Genomic DNA, 21,925 nt, shown 5'->3' on the forward strand with positions numbered 1-21,925 from the left:
AAGCCAAACTACTGAAATAACATAAGAACTATTTTATTATTTGTTATTTGTTTCTAGTTATCAAGAAGAGCTGTCATCAGGCCCAGAGGTCATTTTGGGGAAAAGAGAACCAAGTTTACTGCTGGTGCTGTTCAGCATTTTCTCCTACTCACGTTCATGAATAGGCAAGTCAGGTCTTAGCTACCTGACAAATGCTAAAAAAAATGATGGTACCAGATGAAAAAAAAGGAAAAGGAAACCAAAGAAACAAAAACATCTAAGTGTCCTACACTCTCTCCTACTGGAGGGAGAGTCTGAGAGCACAATGATGTAACATACAGAAAAATTCTCATCAAAATGTATGAGACAAAGCTATAAAGGTCTCTCCCTACTAGTCCATCCAATCCTGAGAGTGACTGGAACCTACTGGATGGAGCATTTAATGATATTAACACTCAGCAATGAAAGATGATGAGCAACAAGCCCTTGATTATGAATCTATCATCTTCATTATTAGGGACATTAATAAGAATAGCTACCTCTGCTGAGCACTTACTATGTGATAGATGCTTTGCACACATTTAACCTTAATTTCACTCATCAAGTAGACATTCCCATTTTATAGCAGAGGAAAGTAACATTCAGAAATTAATTTGACCAGGGTCACAGAGCTATTAAGAGATGAAGTCAGGATTCAAGTCCAGGTCTGTGTGACTCCAATAACGGCAAGCTGTCATTGGACCCTAGGTGGCTACAGGGATAGCAGCCGCATTGAAGCTATTTTAGCAAAATCAACTTTAAAAGAGATAAAGTAGTCTATGAGGACTTTGGGCACTGAGAAAGAATTCTAAATTTGAAGAGATACAAATATGACATAAATTGCAAAAATGTACTATACCTGGTATGTAATCAATATAATTCTATGAAGCCATCAAACCTATAACTTTTATGATACAAAAACACATACCATGGATTAAAAGAGACCTACACTAACCCTGTAGTCACATAATATTTTATAGATGAAAGAAGTTATAAAATGCAGACTCATTTGCATTCAAGAACATGTCGTAGAAAGCAAACAAGGGACCAATTAAATGAATGTGTATGTATATATAACATTATATATAAACACAAGAAAACTCACTCAAGTATGGTATATAAAAGCCAATAATAAGCAACCAAAATATCCATCACTGGGGAACTTTTTAAAAAAAATATTTAATTTATTTATTCATAAGAGACACAGAGAGAGAGGCAGAGACACAGGCAGAGAGAAGCAGGCTCTACATAGGGAGCCCCATGTGGGACCCGATACCAGGAGAACAGGATCACGCCCTGGGCCAAAGGCGGCACCAAACCGCTGAGCCACCCAGGCTGCCCACTGGGGAACTTATAAATTGTTCTATTCTGTATCCCTCTAGTGGAATACTGTACAGATCTATAAAAGCCAACACAGAAAGATAATCATAATAACGTAAGTAGAGAAGGCAGGTTGCCAAATAATATGCAGCCCACAATACAATCTTCTTCACGGATACATAAATGCATGCTTTGGAAAAATGCTTAAAGAGACAGAATAACGTCAGTGGAACTTTCAACTCTTGAAATATGGGCTTTCCAAAACCAATGACCATAAACTTTGAGTGGTCTCAAGCTAACCTTGGATTTGCTGGTCAAAAGCAACACAGGCTCCAGACACCCGTTTAGCCTGAAGCCATTCCCAAAAGGTCCGTCTTAGATTCTGTAACCTAAAACAGACCTTACAAGCTCAAAGACAGCTACAAAGGTAGATTTTGATCTGTTATTAAGTGGCAGGGCAAGAGCTTGGTCTCCCTTCCCACTAAAGTGGCTCAAATCTCCAAAGCAGCTCTAAAAAACAACTTCTTGAGTGCTTCTCTTGGAAGAGCCTACTCAAAAAATGCATCTGGAGATTTTATCTACAGACCCATTCATTGCTAATTCCATGACATTTGTCATTTTCTGCTCAAAAAAGGAAATCTAGCAACGCACACTCCCGGATGTCAATGTCAAATATGATCCCTTCCTTATGACCCTACCCCGTACCTACTGTCCAATCCAGAATCCAGAAATAACTTTTAATCCTGCTCCCTTGCATACAAACTGAGATGAACAATGGTGCTTCTTCTAAAGATCTCCCAGTTGCAAAGAGGGTACAAGTGGGGAATCCAGATGTTTAGTCCCACCAAACAAAAAAATATTCCCTTTTGGAATTAGCCTTCATGTCATCTGTACCTTCTTCCTCCATACCCTAAACTTTACACACATGAGTGTTCTCCTTCTTTCCCTACATTCACTGGTGTAGATTCATCCACATGTATAAAAGTACCCCTCCTACCTTATGTTATTTTTTTTTTATAGATTTTATTTACTTATTCATGAGAGAGACAGAGAGAGAAAGGCAGAGACACAGACAGGAAAAGAAGCAGGCTTCCTGCAGGAAGCCCGATGTGGGACTCGATCCCAAGACCTGAACCAAAGGCAGACACCCAACCACACTGAGCCATCAGATGCTCCAATACAGGACTAATAAACAAGAAAAGCCTTGCCATCAAGGGTCCCAATGGTCTCACTTTAGAGGATATGAGAACAGAGAAGGTAAAGATTAGTCTAAAAAGCAGTAGTATTTAAAGAGCCATTAAAGAAAACAAGCAGGTAGTGTCACCCCGAAATAGGAGGATTACCTTTGGATTTTACAGGGGTGAAGGCAAGAAAAGGAATACTTAATTTTCTTCACACCAGAGAAGGCTCCAATGACAACTTTCTTCTTGGATTTTCTTGCCTACACAAGAAATTTTTCTATTTTTTTTCTCTCATTTTCTTTTTATAAAAGTGGAGAATAGAGCCTTTTGCAGTTTCTAACTATCCTAATGACAGGCTCAGAGAGATCAACACATCTAAAAGGGGAAAATAATACTGTGTAATAACATTGTTAATAATGGCAATAATATACCCCACTCTAAATGTACAATATCTTAAAGAATTGAACTTTCATTACTGCCATTTTTTGGCAAATGTTGTGAACGGGTGTGGGTGGACTTGGAAAAAAAATCTATATATTCACACACAAATTCTGGAAACACTGTAAAACATGCTATTAATCAAATGAAATTTTTACATCGATTTTCATTATAAGATGCATGTATATACACATGGAATAAAGGCTTGGATCAAGAATGAAACATATAGCATGGAGACTCCAGCCAACTCTGTACACTGAAAAACAGAAAAATTATTTCTAAATATCAGTAATATTTGAAATAAGTACAGTGAAATAGAGATAATGTCCCTTTGGAGCTCATTTTATGGGAATTGGCGATGCACCCCAAAATGGCTCTCCTTCCGACTCAGTCTAAAGCAGTTTCTTGGCTCCCAAAACAAGTTTCTTCTATAGTGGGCTATTATCTTAGGCTACCTCATAAATGTATGGTTAATACCCCTAACTGGAGCTATTAATATGCTTAAAATCAACTGTAAGTTCTTTACGTTTAAAAGAATTGTCATTATGTAGTATTTTATGTAAGCCTGGAATTTCACCTAACAAGTTCCTTTCCATCCTCCCTCCTCGTCTTGCACTTGGATGGTCTTCCCACAGGGCTAAAAAAAGGTAAGGGAACTCTTTCCTGTCTGAAAATACACTAATAGTGATGGACCAATCCCAATCATTTTCTTCATCACCATGTGTTTCCCTTCATCTCCCAAACCTAACTAGCCCAATGATGCTGCTTCCTCATCTCTCTCTAAAATCTATTCAGAGATCAGCTCTCCAGAGTTCAGGCCACTCCTGGCAATAGGTCCCCAGGGCGCTCAAGATAAACTGCCAACCCCCCACAGGGCTTCTAAGGCTTGTTAGCACAGAGCTCTTGCCTGCCATTTTCCCAAGACGTGCAATCCACACATGTGGAACCACTCTCGGTGCCCCACACCTAGGGCTTGTGAACAAGGAACTCCCTCTGAAGCAGTGGTTCCTCCCCACCTTCTCTCATCTTCCCTTCTTCTTTGGGATCTCAGGACAAATTCCACATCCTACAGACAGTCTTCCAAACCAGCACCACTCTGCTCCCTTCTTCTTAGCAAGTCTGGGGCTGGCGTCATTCTGGGTGCTCCTATAGCACCTTATTTTCATTCAGGGCATTGCAAGTATCATATTAGGATAACTGTCTCCCCAGCCAGATTATGATAAACACGATGGGCACATACACTCTGCCTCTTTTTCACCTAACAGGCAACAGTGCCTAACACAGAGATCTCAATTTGTTGAATGAACAGAAGAATAAGAAAGGGAATTTGTCTGGGGTGTCTGGGTGGCTCAGTGGGTTAAGTGTCCCCAACTCTTGGTTTTGGCTCAGGTCATGATCTCAGGGTTGTGAGACTGAGCCCCACACCCAGCTCCCTCTCTTCTTCTGTCCCTTCTCCCCTGCTCTTTCTCTCTCTCTCTCTCTCTCTCTCTCTCTCTCAAAATTAAATAAATAAATAGATAATTGTAAAAGAGTGGGGGATGAGTTTAAGACCCTGATGACACATTACTATTAAGAGTATATAGTATCAGAATCATTTCATATTTCAAATTCTATATAAACACAATTTTCTATTAGAACCATTTCCAATCAAGTTATTCATTAAGAACGTTTTCTCTTAATGTTCCAGTGTGACTTTGCTTTCAATTTTCATTACGGCAGAATTTTGCAACAACTCCCATATTCCAAGATTTGTAAGCCTCAACAGATTTTGTATAATTTCTTAAAAAATGAAACAAGGATTAAATAAACTCAAATGAGCAAATTAAGTCTTCAGCTATTGCTCTGAACCTCCTGACACATCATTTACTTTGTTTTAATAAGTACACCTGATTCACTACATTGTGGATTCAGATCCAATGCTCTCATCATGTCATCTTAGAAAAGGTGGCCTGGTATGCTTCCTTTGTTTTTATGAGACAGAGGCACTCAGAGATCTTTAATTTTCATAGCTGAAATGCTAAGAATAAGTAATTAGCGTAATAGTAATTGTTCTAACTTCATCATTAATTAACCACTTGAAATTTATTTGAGCTTGGCAACATTCAACTGACATTCTTCTATGGTCTCTTAACAATCATTGAAACTTTTCACAGAAAAAAAAGGTATTTCAAGCAGCCTTTAGCTACAAAGTAGCGAACACATTTATGTGAAGATTCTGCATGCATTACTTCATCTGTCCAGAAATCCTATGATGTAGGTACTACTATCATCTCGTTTTTATTGATGAGAAAACTTAGGCTCAAAGCTTAAATAACTCTAAGCCCCAAGGTCACACCATTACCAATGGGCAGAGTGAGGGCGTGAAGATATTATACCATCTATTAGGCTCCAGAAGCAAAAATTCAGATTTTTTTCTTTCCTTGTTTTAACCCAGCCATATGCTGTAATAGGCTTATAATGTGATAATTTAAAGGTTTTACAGACGAGCGATTATGCCATCCTGTCTAAGGTAGCAGTCTTGACTACATTTTAAAACTTCTACATTATAAGGAACTGGACATGATGCAAATTTTCAACCCGGTTACAGATTTTCCATGTTATGTTCAGCTGTAAAATCATCTTAATTCCATTTCCAGCAATAGAGAGTACCTGAAAACATGGCTGTCTCTTCTATTCTGTCCATCACAGCGAAGACTAATAAAAATGCTGAATCATATAAGGTTCTAGACAACCTCTACCGAGGTATCAATATACATGGGCTTTTTGGAATTTAAATCATGGGTTAAAAAGTGTTATTAAAAAAAAAAGTGTATCTTTTCTTTCTAAAAACTTGGGAGTTGAGCTGTCTGGTGCCCATCATCAACTCCACTTCCAAAGGAACAGGAATGACTGGATGCAGCTTCTCAGATGCCAAAAGAAAGGACAGTCTTAACTAGTTAATTCAACAAAAAAATTGATTTTGGTGAAACCAAGGGGTCTTTGGCACAGGTACCAGGAGCTGTTGCTCCCTGACTTTTATATCTAGTCACAAACTGCCTTCAGTAAAGCCAGGAAAATAATGTAACTCTCCTACCTCATGGCATTGCACCGCAATTTGGGACAGTAACTGGGAAGCAGACAGAACTTTAAAGATTACTGACCAAAAGGCAGTGCTCAGGGAAACTATGCACCAAAGCAACACCCTAGAACAGGCCTCTGGTAGAACAATCATGTCTATCTATCCCCTGCTTGAGAACACGACCACCTTGACATAGGCCAAATGATTTGATCCATTCGTTGCTTCAGTCAAACATTCACATGGGACACATTTTGCTACAGTGATCAGAAGGGCAGAGCAAAGTAAAAATTTCCCAATTTCCACACAGACCTTTTAATTCTACTTCTTCAAAATCTTGGATGTCTATATTGCAGCAGCCATGTGAAACACACACATAGGTAATTAGTATCAAAAGCTAGGTGGCATACATAGTAAGTACGTCACACCCAATGGAAATACACACAGAGGCAGATCACCTTCCAAATGGTTCCAACTTTGGCTATAGGATGTGGCTGAGAGAAAATATTCAAGACAGTAGAATTCTTTCATTATAGCTTCACTGTCCTCTAACCTTGGCAGAGACAGTGATGGTAGTATGATAACACTGGGTCTATTTTTGCCAAAAATCAACTTGCTAGGAATTGTTTCACCAAATGATCGACTTGGGAAATTGGCCAACTCACTCAAAACTTGTATCTTTTGGGGCACCTGGGTGGCTCCTTGGTTGAGCATCTGCCTTTGGCTCAGGTTATGATCCTGGGGTCCTGAGATCGAGTCCTACATTGGGCTTCCCTCCTGGAGCCTGCTTCTCCCTCTGCCTATGTCTCTGACTCTCTCTGTGTCTCTCATGAATAAAAAAATAAAATCTAAAAATAAATAAATAAATAAAAATAAGTTTTAAAAAAAATCTTTAAAAAAAAAACTTGTATCTTTTAACTATTTATGATGTTGACATAATCTGTAGTTTTAAAGGGCCTTTCGAAGACTTCTTTGATGCTCATATTGATGAAGCCAAGGTCTCAATTTGTCTGAAATTTTGCTCCAAGCTAGTGCTACAGCCTACCTAAAACTTATTCTGGAATTTTACTATTTTCTAGTCCAGTAGCTTTTGAGAATAATTTATTTTAAATCAAAGGGCTGTGCACGCCTTGAGTGCCATGGAGTTCACAAATGATAATAGGGAAGGTTTATTTTTACAACACATTTTTCATACATTAAATGCATTCTGTACTCCTCTCAATTCACAAATTTGCTAACCAGTGTAACTAGATAAATATGTTGCTTCCGTTTTAAGCAACTGAAAGGCATTCGGTATATGAAATATCAATGATAAATTTGGCACGCAGCTGAATTGGACTGATAAATATTCCTGTTGCCAAGTGTCTGCAGTGAAATTGCTATAGAAAAATTAAAACCAAATTAAAACTAATTAATGCTTCCCACCAAAAATTTCAAAAGCTTTTGCAACTATTCTATGCAGTGAGATTTGTGATAAACTTTACATATAGTTAACACAAACATATTTTGGGCAGTGGATAATTTGGAAAATTGGTTTTTAGGCAAACTGATAAATTAGAGTTTTGGTAAATACAACAAAATTGCCATTCAGTTTATGCTGTAGCAAACTGCCTTTAGGAGAATTATGCATTCAGTAAATTGATCATTCAGTACATTAGGGGGTGGGGGGAGGTAAAGTGTGACGGGTTTTCAGATAATTGGCCTCCCCTCCCAGTCTCACAGCACTTTAAACTTAATATCCAGAGAGCATCTAGTTCAAGGCCTCCATTTCAACAGGAAACCTGAGACCAACAAACCAAATGGATTTGTTAGTATCAGAGCTGGCATTAGAACTCAGAACTCCTGATTCCCAGTCAAGAGCTCTTTCTAACAGAGTATGGTTTATAAGAGAAGAAAAAAGGAAGGCACTCAAAAAGAAGTAGCAAGGCCTGCCAGAACCTCAAAGTGCTTATTATACAATGAGAGAAATGCTCATAACAGGGAGAATGAAATCCTAGAATAAGAGGGTCTCTTAGACGTTTCCAAGTTTCTTTCTCACATAAATGAATAAGGCACTGTTTTTGGGTGTTTAACAAGATTTCTAGTAAGTCAAACTTTGTATGTTGTGTATGGAGACATCAACTAAAATGGTTCACCAGATTTTATAATCTGTAGAAATTCTGGATCATGTTGTAATATTGTTTTGTTGAGGTTTTTTTTTTTTTTTTTTTTCTCAGCTACATGGAGCATTACGGTGACAGAGGTTCAGTATTTTATTACTATATAGAGTGTCTCAGTGTTTCAGGTTCACAGTTTTATTATTACATCATCTCTGTATATAGTGTATAGTACACAAACTCACTGTGTTTACACTGAAATAAACCAAAAAGACTAATTTCTAGTTTGCCAAGAAGAAGGGGTAAAAGGAAAATTCACCACTGCAGTAATTGCCACTAAAATAAACAGGGAACAAATTCTTAATTTTCACTTGCAGCAAATAAGTGTAATTTTGGGGTGTGAGACAGAAACCTTTTAAATGTAATGGTTTGTGTAACAGCTTTTATAAGGTGCACTTTTCACTGTCAAACAGCATAAAATGCTCATGAGGGTAATCAGTTTTAGATGGCAGGTTTACAAGCTTTCTACAACTTGTACTATTTATCCATGTTAAAATGTTTTGCAATTACCTCTTTCTGTATTACATTCACACTTTCTTTTAAAAAGATTTTAAAACTGTTTTGTACGAATGTAACTCCCGAATCCAACCATATTGCTTGACTTCTTTACTCATCTGATGCACACTGTTGATTTTTATTAACTCACAAGTTGTCCTCAGCTCATTTACATAGAAGTAGTATCCCTGTAATATTGAAGGATATTAAAGCAAGGTAGAAGCAAACAAACTCCCAATATAATCTATTCAAAAATTGTATCTTCTCTGTAACCTTTCCTATGAAGGTAACAGAAATGATTTTCTTGTTGTACCAAAATAGGAAGCTAACATTTACATATTATATTCAAAACCATATACAAATATGAGCTGATTACTTCTCAAGGTTCCATGGAGTCATTTTTCACACAAACCAGATTTACAAGGATGGTGTTTTCTTAATGTGACTGAAAAGTTATTTACATATGAGAACTCTGTTCCTTTTCCTTACAGGACTCCTTACTCAATATGGAAGGATATATTCTCTTCAACTAAGACGACAGGAGAATTTTCTTAAATATAGGCTAATACATCATTCTTCCCTAGCCTTTTTCCCACTCTCTCCATCCCTTTCTCTCGGTCTTCTCTCCCTGGCCTCTTGCCTCTTTCTCACTTTGTGCCACCTTCCTAAAAGTTAAAGACCTAAGGAGATGCAGTTAAATTATAGCCACAGGACAGCCCCTCCAAACTGCTCTCAGCCTATAAGCGGAGTCAGCAATGTAGTTTAATTGTACCAATCTTTTTTTCTTTTTGAGATGATTTTTGTGCATCTAAACAACTAATTTTGACATTAACCACAGGCTTGACCTTAGTTACAGCATTTCATTACAGACACCAAAGATGAACAACTCTACTATCTCCAATACTTACAGGTAAGTCCTTTGGCTGAAGTATTTGGTGTATCGAAATAAAGCATATTGTGAAATCAGATCACCAGTGCTGAATAATCCTGGCTTGTACCTCCCAACTAAGTAGAAGACCACTAAAGGTAATCACTAGTCATGTTATATTACTTTACTCTGTGTGGCTATGTTCAGAGCAATTTAGACTCAGAAACTCTAAGATTGGCCACGTCCTTCAAGGTAACAACCTTAAGTCACTGATTGGGCCATGACCTATCTGTTTGAATCTCCATAATGAGGCACTTACCATCCCATTTCACCAGGGACACTATGAATTACAGAATCTTGCTCTTAATATAACCTCAGGGTAATGCTACTTTAAGTACGCAAATAGTTATAAGCAGCAGAAAGGCAAAAGAAGCAAACAACTTGGGCAGCCCCAGTGGCGCAACGGATTAGTGCCGCCTTCAGCCCGGGGTGTGATCATGATCCTGGAGACCCAGGATCAAGTCCCGTGTCGGGCTCCCTGCATGGAGCCTGCTTCTCTCTCTCTCTCTCTCTCTCTCGAATAAATAAAAATCTTTAAAAAAAATAAGCAAACAACTTAATAAGGATGGATTTATTAATTCATTTCGTTGTCTTTTCTTCTTAAGAGGGCTCCAAATGAAAATATAATTATTTTCCTAAAGTAAATATATTGAGTAAAAAGTTATAAAAGAAAGGTGCAAAGGGTGACACTGGCATTTCTAAGGTTCAACAGCTGTTGCTCCAAAGCCACGTAAGTCAGTGAAACTGGTGAGTCCCTGAGGTGGCTGCTGGAGATGCAATGCAATTACAACAAAAGCTATGGACTATTTCCAAAACACAAGAGGCCATCCATTTTTTTAGGCATGCCAACCCCATTACAAAATTATTTTTAGAAAGAGAGGGAAATTTATGACTATCTGAACTTCCAAGGGGAAAAAAAGTACAAATTTCTCACTTATTAAATTATTGCTGCTGGCAATTCTACTGTAAAATTCATTTTTCTTTCAAATTGGATATTAATAAGGCTACCACCAATGCTGAAAATCCGTGTTTATTATGTAATGTGTGTTGAATAAAAACCAATATAGAAAGAGAATAGGGCAAATTTAAAAAAATAAAATTCTATTGTGTTTTATATTGATAAATCTAAAAAAGTCATGTCTTATGTTGGTTCTTAAAGCACAGGCTTTACGTATCTGAAAATTTATCTCAGTTTAACAGGGAAAGCCTTAAGACCCAAAACACCCTTTCCTTAGGAAATATATAAAATACATTAATTTCTACAAAATGTGTTACTTTATAGCAACATTTAAATTTTTTCTTAGTTACCTTTTCTCTTAAAAAGAACTTGCCCAAAATGAAACATCTCTATCTTCTTAGGATATTATTAAAATATTTGTTAAAGCGTAACATAGCACGCACCAAGCAGAATTTAAGTGATTAATTTAAGTGATTAATGTTCCTTTCCAAGAATAGATAATCAAATTATTTTTTACATGGGAGTTAAATTTATATTTCAGGGATATCCTATTCTAGTTTATGATTTGAGTTGCTCAGGAGTGAACTCTTGATTAAAAGAAAAAAGGAAGCCCTTCAGTATTTAGAATATACTCTTTTTCATGTATAGATGTAACTTGAGAAAAAGAAAAAAACCCTCAATAGAGAAAATCATTTAAAAGTACCGTAGATTCTGGACACAATTTCTTTGAAGAACTCATCCCTGCTTCCTTTTCTTTTTGCTTTGAAGACAAGGAATGCTTGTCTGTCATCCATGCTTCCTGAATATGGATTTAACCTAACAGTTCACTGCTATAACACCTTCAGAGTCAAGATAGTTAGAACAAATATAAGCTAAGTTCTGCAGTACTGTATGGCAGTTCTCTTAACTGTGGGTAAGGCTGCAAGTGAAAAATCTTTTATGCTTTTTTGCAAAGTATCTCAGTGTGGGAGGATGAATACTAAGTAATAAATTAGGAAACAGAAAAAACATACATCCTCTACCTAGAGAAAATGAAGCACGGTAAGGCAGATGTTTTGTTTTGCTTAAGATTTTACTTATTTATTAATGAGAGAAAGAGAGAGAGAGAGAGAGAGAGAGAGAGAGAGAGAGAGAGGCGCAGAGACACAGGCAAAGAGAGAAGCAGGCTCCATGCAGGGAGCCCAACATGGGACTCGATCCTGAGTCCCCAGGATCACACCCTGGGCCAAAGGCGGTGCTAAACCGCTGAGCCACCCAGGCTGCCCAAGGCTGGTGTTTGGTACTCAAGAGTCTCCCAATAAATCAAGATTGAGTTAAATCTTCAGCTACTTACATCCCATTTTTTAAAGTGACCATTTATTGAATGCTTACAACTAAATTTAATACTTTCATTCTCAACCACCTTGCAAAATATGTGTTGTTCTCTACTTCATACAAATGGGACCCTGAGGCCCATAGAGACCCAACTATTATCCAAAAGTTCCACCACTCATAAAAGACAACACTAGGATCCACAAGGAATTCCATCTGACTATAAAACATATGTTCTTGCCATAGTCCCTATGCTTACAGGTTTTTATTTGTTTTCCATATTTCCAAATGAATGGAAACAAATTTGAGTTTCAAATTTGAAATCTGCAACTGTTATAAAATGACACTCCTAAGAGTAAAATCATGGTCCTGCAATATCAGTGAGAAATTTACAAACAGCAGGGACTTCTTCAGTATTCATACACATGCCAGTTCGGAAAACTCAAAGATACAATTGCTGTCTTCCCAAAAGAGCATATTACATTAGGTAGGATTTTAATGGGTTCAAGAACTGTTCCCAAACTATTTAAGAATAAAACTCATAAATTATGTTCACAACCTAGTCCCACCCAAATTCAATAAATATTCAGTTGCTAAAGGCCAGTAACATCAGATGCTGGAAAAGATGGCAAGATGAGGAAATCATTCAATTCCTGACAGCCTCCACTTTGATCTTTCCCTAACAAAGACTATTCCCCTAAGATACATCCTTGTCCTTCTGCATTCCACTCTGCACACACTGTCCCTCAAATAATAGTTTGCAGTTTCAGTGTTCACTTGTATATTATGATGACCTTCAAATCTATTCTCCCAGCCCCTACTTCTCATTGACCTAAATTCTAGCCCCATAATATGAAATGTCTCTTTGCAAATGCAACACAATGAGATCTGTGACATTCACACTCTCTGACCCCTCAACCTCTCTCTCTGTGTGTCAATGCCTGGAAGATAGTGGGTGATGTTCCTGACTGTTTCAGCCTCTAGCCTTCATGGAGCTTTATTCACTATCTACATCTCCTCTAAACTCTGAACCTATGTGGTTTAATTATCAGACTCACTCACAGTAAGTAACCTCATCTATGTTAACTATTTATTACCGACATAGATACAAATGTTTCTAGGTCTAAATGACAGAATAAAGTGGAAAGACTGTGAAAGTAAACTAAAAGCACTTACTTGGGAGTCAGGCCGTAACTTCCATAATAACCCTTACATGGCAAGTATTATTGAAATCCTACAACACACCAAGCAATTTAACTAGGTGCTTTATAAATTCTGACAACTGAAATGGAAAACTAATACTATATGAGTACAGAGAACAATTGATGATTATTACCCACATTTTAGGCATAAAAATTAGAATAGTTACATAACTTGTCCAGGGTCACATACTTAGCAAGAAATAGTACTAGAATTCGAATCTAAGTCTAGCTGACTTAACAGACCAGTATCCCTTCTGTTATGCTATGTTGGGCCTGTTTCTGCCATTTACTAAAGTCACTTTAACCTGAGCCTGAGTTTACTCATCCAGAAAAAGAAAGGATGTTATCAATGTCCCTATGGGAGGAACAACAAGCCAGTAGGAAGGCATCTGAAGTGAGATATTTTTCCAAGTTCCTACATATGATTCCAGTATTGTCCTCCATTCCATCACCCCAACTGCTGCTAAGGATCTTAGCTGTTCTTATGCTATACATTAAGTGGTATAATATTGTACAAAAGTACACTGTGATAAGTTAAAGAAGCATATTGTAAATTATAAAGTAACCACTGAAAGAATAAAACAAAGAGGTATCACAATAAGCCAATAAAGGAGAAAAGAAGGAATCATAAAATTCTTAAGTAATGTAAGAGAAAGAGAAGAGGGAAAACATCCAAAGAATAGGTAGGACAGATAAGAAAACAAACAGCAATATGGTAGATTCAAACTTAACCATATCAGTAATCACATAAAATAGAGTTTAAGCAAACCAATGAAAAGGGAGAGGTGTTCAAATCATATGAAAAACAAAGACCAAGCTAAATGCTATTTGTAAGAAATCCACTTTAAATCTGGTGTCACAGGTTAAAAGAGGACTGAAAAAGATATACCATGCAATATTTTAATACCAAATGAAGTAAATTTCAAAGCAGAAAATATTACCAGGAATAAGACAGGTCATTTCATAATGATAAAAGAGCCAATCCATCAAAAGAACCTGCAGTCCCAAATGTTTATGCATCTACAATCAGAACTTCAAAATACATACAGCTAAACCTGACTGAACTAAAAAAGAGATAATGGTAAAATGCATTATCACAGATGGATATTTGTAACATTTATCTTTCAATAATTGATATAACAAGTAGACAGAAGATCAGAAAGGATACAGAAAATTTCAGCACCATCAACCAACCTGACCTAATTACCAGCTCTGGAATATTCCACCCAACAATCTCAGAATACATATCCTTCCCAACTACACACTGAACATTTAGCAGGACAGACCATATTCTGACCACCAAACAAGTCTCAATGAATTTCAAAGAATTCAAATCTTATAAGGTAATTTGATCACAACAGAATTAAATTAGAACCGATAACAGAAAAATGTCATGAAAATCATCAAATACTTGGACACTGAATAATGTACTTCCAAACAACCCATGGGTCCAAGAAAAAAAATAAATAAAGGAAATTAGAAAGTTTTTGGAACTGAATGAAAATACAACATATTCTAATTTATGAGATGTCTTACCACCCCCTATGAATATGAGAGAAGGAAAAGAGTTAAATGATTTAATCAACCAACAGATTTTTCAAGTAAGCAAAATAAGAATTTAAGAATAAAAGGAAGGATTGTAAATTCATAAAATATTAGATCTGGAAGGATCCTAGAAATCTTTCTAAAATCTGTAAACTCACAAAATTTACAGAGGAAACTGTTCCAGGAAGAACATATGATTTGCTTAATAGGGTTTATAACTGTAAATATTTAAAAATGAGCAGTCTCTGCTAGTAGCTACATCACACAGATATCTGAGTTCTTGAAATGCCTATTTTCACCCAATAAAAAGCAGATAAATGTTTTGTAAAGACAGATGTGCACGTCTGTTGGCCTGAGACTGACTAATGTGAGCATTTTGTGTTTTATGTGTAAGTTCTCTCTATTTGAACATGGAGCATATAGCAACCGAGAGTACTGAATTCTTGATCCACATTGCCCAAATTAATAATCTGGCTTTATCACAACTGATGGCCACGACACTGGGCAAGTCATTTCACTGCCAGTGACTGTCTTCTGCACTGTGAAACAGAAATAAACTGTAAAATGAGAGTAAGTAGTTCCTCCTATGCTATTTCTAAGGACTAAACAAGTTAATGCCTTTTGTGGGCTTACAACAGTGCCTGATAAAGAGCAAGAACTCAAAAAAAAAAAAAATGACGATATTAGAAAGCACTGTTTTATAATTACTTGAAGCTTATTAGTCAAGACAATGACTTTAATTTTTTTTAATTAGGTGACATCAATTAAAATAGGATATCAGCACAGAAAAATGGATGGCTTCCAATTCATAAGTGTTAAAAAAAAAAAAAAAAAGCTTAGAAGTTATTTGAAAGCCAGTGTCAAAACAAAGCTGGGGCAACTTCTTTTCAAAGCAAGAGACAATGATCCAGTGAAAAATTATCTATGATGTGAAGTATTTTTGGATCAACCAACAAATTTAATACTATCACATATGAAGTTAAGGCTATCCTGCTGCCTTCTACTATTCCTTCTAATGTGTTCCATTCAACCAGAATTTATGGATTCAAATATTACAATTTTTTAAAAAACAAAACATTGATTTCTAAATTTGTTTTTAAATAGATAAAAGGCAGCATTCAGCAGTATATCATTTGAATGAATTCCATTTGGTATAAGAAAACAAAATAAATGTGGAACACATTTCACATTTTTATTTTATGCAACTTCAGGGCTTTCAACACTGCATATATTACTAAAAGCACAAAAATAGATGCTGTACTATCAAATTGTAAAGAATACCAAATTCATATAATTATACTTTATAATTTCTTCCAAATGTAAAAGGACAAGTTTTTTTAATTAAAATAATTTCATATGTCTTGTGTGTTCCAGAATAAGGTAAAACAAGTATATTTTTACTAAGTATTTCCAAAATTTCATATTTTAATAAAAACAACTATTTGTAACACACGCTCTGTGCTTTTGACAATGACACCAAAGCCTCCTCAGCTGGGCTAAATGAGAATGTGCCTGCATCAATACGGTAACAACATATCAAATAATCCTGACTCACTCTACTGTTTAGAGAGGGACTACTGCAGATGAGTAGATTTTCTATACGTATAATAATATACCTAAAATTTCACTTACAACTTTAGCATTTTAAGACCATCCCTCTCTTCTCCTCAGACCATACAAGGCACTTTGTCTTCATACCGCACATTATGAGGAAGTGGGCCCTGATGGCACATAAAGGCAATGAGAGATGATCAGGACAAGGCTTTCTGCATGGGGATGCCCAGACACATGTTCCTCTACGCTGCTTCGGTCTCCATTCATCCCCAGTCACCCAGTAGATTAAAGTTCTTTCGACGTGTGTGCTGCTTCCTTGGACTTTTTTCGACCAGCAGCTTTCACCAATGGGAGATGGATCAAGGCCAGGAAAACACTCATGCAGGGGTAGAGTATTAACGGGGCATTCCATTCACTAAGCCTCATGCCTACGGAGAAGATGATAGAATCTGAAAACAGTAACTCAGGGCAAAGTAAGAAAGCTAAAGTGGTTGTGAAGGCTGATTGTGGTCAGCATTTACAATCACCATCAAATACTTAGTTAAGCTTGACCACTTACAAAATTTTTGCATACATGGTTTTATTTGACCCACGCAGCAGTCCCAGGAAGACACGGCATAGACTTTTTTTTTAAGATTTTAATTAAAAAAATAATAATAATAAAATAAAAGATTTTCATTTATTCACTCATGAGAGAGAGAGAGAGAGAGGCAGAGACACAGGCAGAGGGAGAAGCCGGCTCCATGCAGGGAGCCTGATGTGGGACTTGATCCTGGGTCTCCAGGATCACGACCTGGGCTGAAGGCGGCGCTAAACCGCTGAGCCACCCAGGCTGCCCGACATTTTTTATTAATAACTATGTAGTTTACAGGTGAAGAAACTGAAGCAAGAAGCTTAAAAGACTTGTCTAAGGTTACCTTAACCAGGAAGTGAGCAAGAACTTGGCTTCTATTTTCCTCAAAACTAAATACAGCTTCCACAGTCATTCAACTACATCACCGCATCATGCACAGATAGAAGGCAGAGGGGCACAGTGACAGAGGCAGTTTTCACAGGACACAAAGTCAGCAACTATTCCTACAAACCACGGTATTTTTCCCTAACTGCCTTTAATCATCAGTCCTTCTCTCCTTTACTTCTTTCCCTCTCATTCCTGGTTCTTTCCTTCCAATAACCCAAGATGACAGAAATCATTCTATTCATTTAAAGCCCTAAGATCCTGATCTGAGCAGCCAAGAAGAACCCTGGGTCAAAGCAGAATCCAGCAAATAGAGATCCTTTTCTCCTACAAAGTCCTGGGGCTATATCAGAAACTGGCCTAAGGTGTAAAGAAATTTATGGAAGTCTCAGAGGTACATATTTCCACTATGGGCATACAAAGCAGGCAAGCAACGAAATCATTGATCTCCTGCACCTGGACTGACTTCCCTCTGCCCCTGTCCCTGGCCATACTCAGGGACTGGATTGGAACAAACACTCAGAATAATGAACTCAGTCACAGTAAATAGCGAAATGAAGTATTAATGAATCTCTGAAGAACTACCCAAATCGTCGTGTGAAGTCTTTACAATGTGTTCTGGACTCAGGGCTTATGTTGTCTGCAGGAGTAAGTCAAAACCCAGTGTGTGGAAGATGCTAGCAAAAACAATGGACATGAAACCCCTACGTAACAAATGCACTTACAGAGTATTACTTTTAAGAGCTCAATATCGTCCTTTCCTTTAAAACCTAAATTTTAATACAGAAAAAAGGGAACATTTATATAACCAGACATCCAACTCCACAGAGATAACCGTTGTTAATATTTTCTGGTCTATTTTATGAAACTGTATGACAGAAGGAGTGTACATTTTAAAGCAAATACTATCTCATGCTTCTTACCGTATAGAATAGCAGTAGATTAAAACTCTTAGCGTTCCAAGTCCTTCCTCTGTGTGAAATCATTTAATCATACCACTAACCCAATGATGTTATGTACTATTATCCCTATTTCACAGATGGGGAGATTGAGGCATGGAATGTGTTCACTATAGTTATAGAGGTGCTGTATGAGACAAATGAAACATGGAATATAACCCTGATAGAGTAAATCTGTCTTCTTTACACACTTCCTTCTACTACATTTTCTCTGTTTCTCTGCTCTTCCACCTCCAGCAAAATGCACACGAGAGCCTATCACTATGTTAACTCCAGCAGGTAACTTGAGCCCATCAATTGGATCTATAGTCCTGTTGATGGGAACTATTCGCTCCAAAAGCTAAAAAGACTCTGATTTCCGGAAAGAAAAAAAGAAGGAAAAATTAATATAAGGAGATCTGATCTGTTCTTTGGAATAGAAAAGGTGCATTTTCAAGAAAGGGCTGTAAAACAGCTTTCGAAAGGACCAGTTACACAGGAGGTTGCAAAAGAGAAGTCAGCCCGTGGGTTTTACTCTAGGTGAAACATACCGAGCTCAAACCACCCTAGCATAGGTACTCCTCACCTGAGAGGAAGACAGGTCTTGCTTCAGCCTGGTAGACTTCTCTCTACATTGGTTCACTGATCCTGAAACAAACTTGGGCTTTCTGTGCTGTTGTTGTTGTTGTTGTTGTTGGTGGTGGTGGTGGTGGTGGTGGTAGAGTTGCACATATGTGTGTGTGTGTGTGTGTGTGTGTGTGTGTATATATATATATTTTTTTTTTTTTTTTTTTTAAAGATGACCTGAAGTCAAAGGCAAAAACACAATGACTCTTCTGTCCTTGCATGGAGTGGATCTATCCAACCTTACAGGATTCTGAGTTCAAAAAAATAAAGGAATTTTGACTCATTAGTGAAGGAAGAACCCTTCTGCTGTCTTATCAGAAGCACCTCTTCTCTACCCTCTGAGGCTATTGGGGATAAAAGATCTCTTAAGGGATTTACAGTTCAAATTCAACAACCTGAATCATTCATCTGCTAGTTAAGAAGGTTCCATAATAAGTCAGAGTTACTTACTTGCTTTGAAAGTAAATAGTATAAAGAAGATGTGGTTTATGTATACAATGGAATATTACTCAGCCATTAGAAACGACAAATACCCACCATTTGCTTCAACGTGGATGGAACTGGAGGGTATTATGCTGAGCGAAGTAAGTCAATCGGAGAAGGACAAACAGTGTATGTTCTCATTCATCTGGGGAATATAAATAATAGTGAAAGGGAATATAAGGGAAGGGAGAAGAAATGTGTGGGAAATATCAGAAAGGGAGACAGAACATAAAGACTCCTAACTCTGGGAAACAAACTAGGGGTGGTGGAAGGAGAGGAGGGCGGGGGGTGGGGGTGAATGGGTGACGGGCACTGAGGGGGGGCACTTAACGGGATGAGCACTGGGTGTTATTCTGTATGTTGGTAAATTGAACACCAATAAAAAATAAATTTATTATAAAAAAAGAAAGTAAATAGTAAATGTTATAGAATTAAAATATGATAGTCAAGAAACGAAGAGACACCAACTGAGCACCTGCTACATATAAGGGCCTGCTATATATGACATATTAAGGGACAGAGGGTCTTGTAAAAATGAATAGCTTCAAAAAGAAATTTACTTCAGAAATGTGATTTCTACAAGATTTCAGTATGATGCCTGACTGGACTATTACAATGGAAATGTCTTTTAAAAAAAAAATACAAAAAAAACAAAAAAAGCAGCTCTACAAAAATAGTACTCTTGTCAGAAAGCTAAACATCTGCAAGAAACATGATAATTCTGAAGATAAAAGATGAAAACAGAAACTATTTCCTTACTGTAGGATGATACTATCAAAACACTCAGACTAAACGAGTCCTCTGATGACTACAGGCTGCTTTTCTGACATCAGTTTGACATTACCTCAACATAGGCTAAGAATTCTCTTCAACTTAAAAAAAACAAGTGGATGTGTATGAACTGGAATTACCATTGTATGCTGTAGCAGGAATGTAAAATGGTACAACCACTTCAGAAAGTACTTGAGAAGTTTCTTCTAAGTTAAACACACACTAGCCATATGACCCAGCATTTCTACTTGTAGATATATATATATATATATATATATATATATATAATTATCTGAAAAAAGACTTGAACACATATATTCATAGAAGCTTTGTTCATAACAGGCAAAAACTGAAAACAACCAGGTGTCCATCAATAGCTGAATTGTGGTAAATTTGTAAAATGGAAGACAAATCAACAATAAAAAGAAAATAACCATACACACAACAGCATGGAGATGAATCACAGCAATGCTATGGTAAGCAGGAAAAAAAAAAGGCACAAAAGAGTGCATATCATATGATTCCATTTATGTGGAATTCTAGAAAACAGATCAATGTTTGCCTGGTGCTGTGGATCAGAGGTGGGCATGACATTAAACAGGGGCACAAGGAAACTTCGTAGTGTATGAGCATGTTCTAATCTTAATTGTGGTGGTGGTTATATGGATATAAATTTTTAAAACTCAATTGGATGCTGTGAAAGGGCATATTTTCAGGAAGGTATTGCATATAATGCATGTACTTTAATTAAGGCGATTAAGACACAAGAACAAAATTTTGGAAGTAACATTCTGAAGAGTCAAGTTAATATTCCCACTATGCTAACTGCACTGTTCAGATCACACTAAGGGCATGATGTCTACTTCTACAAACATTTTAAAGAAAGCTGAAGATTAAAGACATTTAAGAGGAAGGGAAGTTTTATGGGGAGGGGATCTGGCAATGCTGTCCCCTATAAGAAGTGACTGAATGCTTAGTGTGGTGACAAGAGATGAAAGAGGAACACATAAATGCCTTCATGTGTACAAAGCGTTACCTTCTAAGGGAAGAAATAGACTCCTACTGGGTGGATGTTATAAACACACAGATTTTGTCCTCAATGGGTAGAAGACAACAATTACTCTAATTAAAGTTCAAACTTAAAATCAAATCTCATTTGTTGAATATTCACCCTATCCCAGATACAATGGCATGTGAACCTTCTGAAAAAGTAGTTACTGAGTTCCTACAGGGAGCTCTTCCTGGGGGCTTCCTGGAGAAGGCAGTACACAGTATAGCAGATCAAATACCCTCTATTAAGTTTTGTTCCCTTTATAAAAGGAAGTAAACTTTCATGATTTCAAATTGCTGAGCTCTACGGCTGCTACTAGTACCATGCCTTTCATATCTGGGTGTTTAATAAACATTTTTCAAATTAAATTGTGCTTTGCTTTTTTTTAAAAAAAAAAAGATTTTATTCATTCATTCATGAGAGACACAGAGAGGCAGAGACACAGGCAGAGGGAGAAGCAGGCTCCATGCAGGGAGCCCAATGTCGGACTCAATCCCGGAACTCCAGGATCACACCCCGAGCCAAAGGCAGATGCTCAACCACTGAGCCACCCCGGCATCCCTGTGCTTTGCTTTAAAAAATACACTGCTGTTCATCACTAGCATGTCCAATGCAGAGTTCCTGTTTGGTATAAGCTACCTAATGGTAAAATTCTAGTCCATGGGAAAATAGAACACATTTTAGAATGATTTACTTTCAGATGAAATTTCAAGTATTACTAACAATCCCTACCCACCTCCCAAAATTGGTGACAAAGAAAAAGATAACAAGGTGTGTGTCCTATAGACGTAAGATGTTTAGCCAGGAAAACTGTGTTCTTTCCTACTGTCAGGAGAAGAAGAGTTCCCTAAAGATAGGAATAAGAGAAAATTTAGATTTAATGTGGATAATGCCATGTGTGATGAACATTAATCACCTCTCTTCACATTTACTCTC

General features: G+C 37.1%; 1 protein-coding gene across 19 annotated transcripts in view; it reads right to left on the reverse strand.

The window, feature by feature from the left end:
• Positions 1 to 21,925, reverse strand: part of RFX3 (regulatory factor X3) — a 289,026-nt gene that overhangs the window by 169,710 nt on the left and 97,391 nt on the right. The window contains exon 2 of one of the 19 annotated variants that reach the window (XM_038527196.1): positions 16,240 to 16,328. The exons of the other annotated variants lie outside the window; for them this stretch is intronic. The gene's annotated coding sequence lies outside the window, so the exon portion shown is untranslated. The remainder of the gene's footprint in view (positions 1 to 16,239; positions 16,329 to 21,925) is intronic. 19 annotated transcript variants of the gene reach the window in all.

The sequence above is a fragment of the Canis lupus genome, chromosome 1 (genome assembly GCF_011100685.1).
Source record: "Canis lupus familiaris isolate Mischka breed German Shepherd chromosome 1, alternate assembly UU_Cfam_GSD_1.0, whole genome shotgun sequence".
Taxonomy (NCBI): domain Eukaryota; kingdom Metazoa; phylum Chordata; class Mammalia; order Carnivora; family Canidae; genus Canis; species Canis lupus.